Raw genomic sequence first — 6057 nt, 5'->3', positions numbered from 1 at the left:
AATGGTTGATTTTGTGGGATAATATCATATATTGAAGGTCCCTCTAGGGCCCTGGTTTTAAGTTTTGTCTTTTTCGTGTGTGAAACAGTGGGTTCAGGAAATGATAGGGTTATGGCTTATTTAGATGGACATCATTATATATTAAGCTCCCTCTAAAGAAAAGTTGAAGTTCAAATTACTTTTTTTTTTCCCATGTATAATCAAACAATGAAAAAGCAAGAAATTCTGAAAAAGATTTTTGTTTCTAAACTTTTCCAGGAAATTCCTGCAATCCAAACAGGGCCCAAGTTTAATTGACTCTCTTACAGAATACATGAGCTTACCTGTGCGCGCACACACACACAAAAAGAATACGTGAATTAATAATATTAGAAAAGAAGGGTATCCCTGTTGTGTGGTAATTGAGCCATTCATAATGGGGTCATCATGAGAATTTCCATGGCAAACAAAGATATGGTCCGTGAACTTACACTCAGAGGAAAGATATTAGCTGGCTCAGAGTTAATACTTCGAACAATACTATTATATTAAGCTAAAATCGGAATCAAAGGAAAGTTGAAGGGAAGGAGATTAGATCCAGAAGCATTACCAACAAAGAAGAAAGAGAGATGATTGTGACTGAACTTGGTCTTCCCAAGCTGCCTACGTACGCCTTTTTTGAGGATCAAGTCTAACATTATTCCATTGTGAAGGTGAGGGTCTCCTTTTATAGAGAATAGAGTCCGTGATGATTAGAATCTTACTGTTTCAGGAGTCTTTCCTTATTGGTCGACTTCCCCTGGAGATAAGTTTATATCTATTTTTGATAAATATCTTATTTCCCTGTACAATTAAGTTACTAATAATAGGTCCCCTTAGTTCGGAAAATCACCGCCTTAAAGCATATTGTCTCTTTGAGAGACGGTTTCCCGATTATGAACGTTGCTATTTATAAGGAGAGGATGATATTTCATTCCCTTATCCCGTAGGTTGGTTTTTAATTAGTCGGAAGTGCCACGTGTTGTTCATCAATGGTTAGTGCCATTTTACCCCTAATAGTTCGTTCGATCAAGTCCCACAATCTGAATGGTCACGATCACCACACCCACGTGCCCATTTAGAGCAAACATAGGATATGAATGAGAACGATGCTTGAGAAAATGAACTTAGCATTTTTCCAATTTTTAGTCTAAAAATAAATTGATCGACAATCAACTTTATGGCATTTTTCTAAAAGAATCAGAGGCAGCACTCATTCAATTTTATATTTATTCACAACCATATCCTTCAAAACTAGTAGTTATGGGAACAAAAAATAAAATCCTAAAATGTGTAAATCATAACAATATAAGTACCCATTTGGAAGCTGCAACAAATACTTCCCAAAGAAATTAAGAGTGAACAGGAACTAGACGAACTAGATAATATAGTTGAATGAGTCCAATAACTAGCATCATAATAATAGATGATTGTGTTTGAATTTGTTTTGTACATCAGTTAGACTCATGAGGTAGGGTGCCCAAATGAAATCCAATTTTATCCTAGCTTCTTCAATCACAATATGATAATCATTGTGTTGTTAACTTCAAACAGATCACCTTCAACCATTTCCAGTTTGGTCGAACCCAAAACAAAATTCAGCAAGAGGATGAAAAGCAGTTACCTTTACTTCACCAAACACACTGTTACTCATATACTGTAATACATTCTACAGAATTAAACAGATGAAAAAAAAACTGAAAATAGCAAAGCAGATATCTGATTTTTATAGCTGCAGGACGAAAAATGAAAACTACTACCTTAACACACACCCTGTTCTTTCTAATCCATTCTATTAGCTCACTTATGATGTAAATCCTCTTGATGAGTATTCCCAACTACCAGAGAAAATCCCAAACTACTAAAATATATAAAGAATTGATGTAAATCCATGGTAGATGAAAATTATAGAAAGAATTGATGTAAATCCACAGTCGACGAAAATTCCGAATCCCAAACTACGTACCAGACAAAATCCCAAACTACATACTAAATCACAGAAAGATCAATCTAAATCACAGAAAGAACATTGATCAGTTTTTGCCTCAGTTGATAAAAATGTATGATAAACTCAGTCATTTGATGATTCATGCAAAACACAAGTCACAAAAATAAGATCAAATCTAAATATCTTTCTGAGTTAGTAATTAAAAAAGAGCTAAATTACTACTTACGATCTTCCAAATGCTTCAATGCATTCTGCATCCTATCCTCTAAGAGATCAAGTCTATCTTCAAAACGGAGAGTGGGACGCTGTGGAGTTGGATAGTGCAGCGGAGGATGAGCGAGAGGTGTCTGGGTCGGAGCCGTCTTGGTCCGCACTGCCGGAGCAGGTGGGTAGTTCGCCGGAGCAGTCCCAGGAATGTTCATCGGACATACCGGAGTAGGGGTGCAACTCGGGTCGTGTTGGGTCGGGTTGAGGCCAACCCAAACCTGACCCGAGCAATCATTTGATCAACCCGACCAGACCGGAGTTCCAACCCGACCCGAGGAACCCTTTTTGCCAACCCGAACGCGACCCAATCCAAGATTTTTAGCTTAAAAAATTAAAAAAATTGTCGGGTTCACTCGGGTCGGGTTACCCAAGCCCTCAACCCGAACCCGACCCGAGCTCAACCCAGGTTGAGGAAACCCAACCCGAACCCGAACCCGACCTGAACCCAACCCAACCCGACTTTTTCCCAGGTTGAACCCATCGGGTTTGGGTTGAGCCCGCCCAAGTTGCACCCCTAACCGGAGCCTCCCGGTAGTTCGTCGGAGCAGTCGGTGGGTAGTTCACCGGAGCAGTGTTGATCGGAGGTACCGGAGGGTAGTTTGCCGGAGCAGTGCCAAGAATGTTCTTGTACAAGGCCTCTTTGGCTTTTGAGTAACAAGTATATATAGCTACAGGCTGCGTTTGATTGTAATATGGTGCTGAAACTTGAGTTCATTGTTATGTAATTTGTCTTTTTTGCAGTTCTTGAAAATTTTATGATCTTGTTTGGTTTTTATATACAGTACATCTCTTTCTACTTTCAATGCCATTGCTCTACCACCTTGTGTTTGGTTTTTATGAACATTCCATTTCTTTCTGCTTTCAATGCCATTGCTCTACCACCTTGTGTTTGGTTTTTATGAACATTCCATTTCTTTCTGCTTTCAATGCCATTGCTCTAACACCTTGTTCTTCTGCTCTTTTTTTTTCTTCTTTCCAATTTAATTATATTTTTTGCGATATGGGAATTAGAATTTTATTCTTTAGCCTGGATATATTTCTCCGGTACGAATCTATTATTACATTCTTCCACAAGCCGTGCGATGCACGGAAGAATGAAGAACGCTAAGAAATATCAACAGTTGAATTTTTTGATAGAGTTCACGTTAGATATGATCTTAAGCTTGATTGTTCTTATACTAAACTTGATCAACACATTTCCTTTTGTGCTTTCTTAAAAGTACAATCCAAAACGGTAGTTCATTATATATATATATATATATATATAGGGCTGCAACAGGGTCGGGTTTTGCAAAACCCTAGCCCAACCCTAGCTGCCATTATCTTAGCCCTGACCCTATGTCAAGGCCGAAAATCCTCAACCCAATGCCCGCCCTATAGGGTTCAGCCCAACCCTTGCCCGCCATGATTGACCCTGATTGGGCCGGGCCGGGCCAGCCCTACTTGGGTGGGTCCGAGCCGCGCAATTATACATGTTTTCGGTTTGTTTTATTGTCAAAAATCAAAATACTTCCACACAATATATTATTCTAATTGATATATGATTTTTGGTGATAAATACATAACCAAAACCCAATAGATGGAGAAATGAAAAATAGAAAGGCTCAAAGGTGGGCCGCGGGTAAAGTGTAAACAGGGTCGGGTCGGGTCGGCCCGGGGTATCAACCCTTAACCCGACCAAACCCTAAGTCGGGGCCAAAAAATTGTACCCAAACCCTCAGGGTCAGATTTTCCAACCCTGACCATGTTCGGGCTCAGGGGGGGTCAGGGCTCACAGGGCCAAACTATATATATATATATATATATGAGGAAATGGTTTGTGTGCAGCTGCACGGATAAGCTATCTGTGCATGGCTGCACAAACCATAGTCGGGGCCACATTTTGGGGGGGATCCAAGGCATTCATTTGGAAGGCCCTTCCATAGATAGGTTGTGTACCAAAAATCAGCCCTATAGGATAATCCTAACCCAATCAAAATTGGAGTGGAAAATGGACAGACACTGTTTCTGCCCAATTTTTCCCTCCACAAATGGCAGGGTTGGGATGATCCTAAAGGGCTGATTTTTGGTACACACCCTCCATGGAAGGGCCTTCCAAATGAATGCTTTGGATCCCCCAAAAAATGTGGCTCCCCCATGGTTTGTGCAGCCATGCACAGATAGCTTATTTGTGCAGCTGCACACAAACCATTTCCTCATAAATATATATATATATATATATATATATATATATATATATATATATATATATATATATATACACACACACTAATAAAGTACCCCGGATCTGCTATTTGATTAAAGACAACACTGACTTGATCTTCTGTCCAAACCGTTGTTCGGATTGAAGCCACGAAGTGGGTGAGTCATGGCCGAGCATTTGTAACAGGAATGATTCATTGAATAGTTCTGATAAAAACATTAGTATAAGATTTTCTGTATTTACTTAGAAAGCCTTCACCATCTTGGTTCGACTGTTTGTATCCTTACTCTATGTACTCTCTCAATACCATAAACTCATGTTGCCATTTTAGTTGCTTGATATCAATCAGCTTCATATCTTTCATTGTTTCTTTTCGATTATTTTTACTGAGAATTTGTTTCATCCCATCATCACTTGCTCTCTATCTCTCATCTATATCTTTATCTCCATTTACTCAAGACTGCCATTAGGGAGGATAAAAAAAACTGAACATGGGCTTTGTTTTTTGTTTTTCCCCTTATTTCTAGCTTAGAAGAAGGTTAGCGGGTATTTAGCAGTCTTAAAGTCTAGATTTCCCTCTTGATACAAGTTTGCAAATTTATTTTGGAATGTGAAGTGAAGAAGTATATTCCCATCTGCATATTTAAATACATGGGAGAAGTTGTTCATAAGTGGTGATAAGTCTACGAATTCACTTTTTTCCCTATGTGGACAGATTATATGTGCTCTTTTCCAATCAATGAAGTATTATTATGTCCTCTTATTTAACTTAATATTAGTAATCCTTTATTTTAATTGGTTTTTGAATGACAATAATTCTTTAATTGGGTATGGTTTCTGTTTTTTATGGTTTTTCCTTTCTTTTTTTCTTGGGGTTTTCCAGCCTCTTATTTTACAAGGATTTATGTCGATATTCTACATCTTTAGGTATCCCATATATCGGCATAAAAAAATTACCAACAGAAACCCATCTTCTTTCTTCTTACTCCTCAATCTTCTTGACCTCTATATCTTCTTTTGAATTCCAGTTGGTCCCCTTTTTTTGTCTTCTTTTCTGTTGGTTCAAATCTCTAGATCTCTCTCTTATCAGAATTGTATGGGATGTGTTCCCATCCATCGCGAAAGGCATTTAACGGATGGCCTGTTGAATGTGAGAGCAGCCACAGAGGCTTACTTTTCAGCAGATTTTGTCTTAATTAACGAGGTGTTTGCTCTCACATGCAACGGGCCATCCACGAAATTCCTTCTGCAATAGAAGCTAGCAAATCCCGATTTTCTTAATTTGTAATTTTGCATGGTTGTTGTCACAGCTGAAAGGCATCAACAAAACCAATGGTGGGAGAAAATGAGATCGACTCGCTCTATCTTTCTCCTATCTGTTTAATGAGATTTATTTTTTTTGAATGGTGTTTAATGAGATTTTATATATTACCATCATTTGTAATTTTGTATAGTTGTTGCGACAATGGCTCCCAAATCCCAAATTAACCAATGGTGGGAGAATTTGAGAAGGAACAGAAGAGGAATGAGAGAAGGGGGAAAAAGACTAAAATGATAACCATGTCAAGTTTTCCTGTTTTCCATGGGTTTTGGATACATTGCGCTTACAAAGGTAGAGTAA

This window comes from Tasmannia lanceolata, unplaced genomic scaffold (assembly GCF_043159265.1).
Source record: "Tasmannia lanceolata isolate RefF3 unplaced genomic scaffold, GAP_Taslan_0.1 ptg000011l, whole genome shotgun sequence".
Taxonomy (NCBI): domain Eukaryota; kingdom Viridiplantae; phylum Streptophyta; class Magnoliopsida; order Canellales; family Winteraceae; genus Tasmannia; species Tasmannia lanceolata.
Note: the sequence above shows the minus strand (reverse complement) of the source record.